The sequence below is a fragment of the Babylonia areolata genome, chromosome 9 (assembly GCF_041734735.1).
Source record: "Babylonia areolata isolate BAREFJ2019XMU chromosome 9, ASM4173473v1, whole genome shotgun sequence".
NCBI lineage: Eukaryota > Metazoa > Mollusca > Gastropoda > Neogastropoda > Buccinidae > Babylonia > Babylonia areolata.
The window spans coordinates 848,180-850,000 of record NC_134884.1 but is presented as its reverse complement, the minus strand read 5'-3'; positions in this window follow the sequence as shown (position 1 = coordinate 850,000).

Here is a 1,821-nt window from a genome sequence, read left to right as displayed (position 1 = left end):
CCCAATAAAATACTGTTTAAACCAACATCAACAACAACATTGTGACATGTCCCCAATAAAATACTGTTTAAACCAACATCAACAGCAACATTGTGACATGTTCCCAATAAAATACTGTTTAAACCAACAACAACAACAACATTGTGACATGTTCCCAATAAAATACTGTTTAAACCAACAACAACAACAACATTGTGACATGTTCCCAATAAAATACTGTTTAAACCAACAACAACAGCAACATTGTGACATGTTCCCAATAAAATACTGTTTAAACCAACAACAACAACAACATTGTGACATGTCCCCAATAAAATACTGTTTAAACCAACAACAACAGCAACAACAACAGTTGAGTGGTGGCCTAGTGGTAACCTTCCGCTTAGGAAGCAAGAGAGTCTGAGCGCACTGGTTCGAATCCCACAGTCACCAGTATCCCCCCCCCCTTCCACTAGACCTTGACGTGTGGTCTGAACCCTAGTCATTCAGATGAGACGATAAACCGAGGTCCCGTGTGCAACACGCACTTAGTGCATGTAAAATAACCCACGGCAACAAAAGGGTTGTCCCTGGCAAAATTATGTAGAAAAATCCACTTCGATAGGAAGACAAATAAAATTGCAGGCAGAAAAAAAAGGGTGGCGCTCTCAGTGTAGCGACTCAACGCGCTCTCTCTGGGGAGAGCAGCCCGAATTTCACACAGAGAAATGTGTTGTGACAAAAGGGTTATACAACAGCATCATCATCATGACAACAACGTTACCTTGCAAGGTATGTTGCTTTAGATTTTGAACAACGTAGCACTGACTGGTGGCTGCATACATCTGCCAGCAGAACCATTCGCGACTAAAATGTTTCTTGTTGCTTGCAGCATCGCCGTCTGCTCACGGTCATTTCATTTTTTTTAATGAAAAAACAAACAAAAGAAAACAAAACCCCCACCAAGCACAAGATAAATAATCATAATAATAAAACACGGATAAACTGAACAGTATTTGTATTTGTCTTTCATTTTATCACAACAAATTTCTCTGTGTGAAATTCGGGCTGCTCTCCCCGGGGAGAGCGCGTCGCTACACTACAGTGCCACCCTTATTTTTATATATTTTTTCGATTGGGACGCGAGTGTCTATACGTTCGAGTCCCGTAGTGGACGGTGATATTTACCCTTTCCTCCTTTCTCTGGACCCTGAAGGGTGTCATGGGTGCTAGTCTTTCGGTGGGACGATAAACTTGAGGTCCTGCGTGAAGCATGCACTTCGCGCACGTAAAAGAACCCAGGGTAAGAAAAGGGTTGTCCCTAACAAAATTTTGTAGAAGGAAAAAAAAAACTTTCTGAAGGGAAGGGATGAAGAGTTGTTTTTGTTTTGTTGTTTCGTTTTATTTTTTAATGTCCTTTCAATTTGATTGTCATTTCTATTATTGCTACTATTCTTGTTATTATTGTATTTGTATTTCTTTTTATCACAACAGATTTCTCTGTGTGAAATTAGGGCTGGTCTCCCCAGGGAGAGCGCGTCGCTATACTCCAGCGCCACCCTTTTTTTTCTTTTTCTTTTTTTTTCCTGCGTGCAGTTTTATTTGTTTTTCCTATCGAAGTGGATTTTTCTACAGAATTTTGCCAGGAACAGCCCTTTTGTTGCCGTGGGTTCTTTTACGTGCGCTAAGTGCATGCTGCACACGGGACCTCGGTTTATCGTCTCATCCGAATGACTAGCGACCAGACCACCACTCGAGGTCTAGTGGAGGGGGAGAAAAAATCGGCGGCTGAGCCGTGATTCGAACCAGCGCGCTCAGATTCTCTCGCTTCCTGGGCGGACG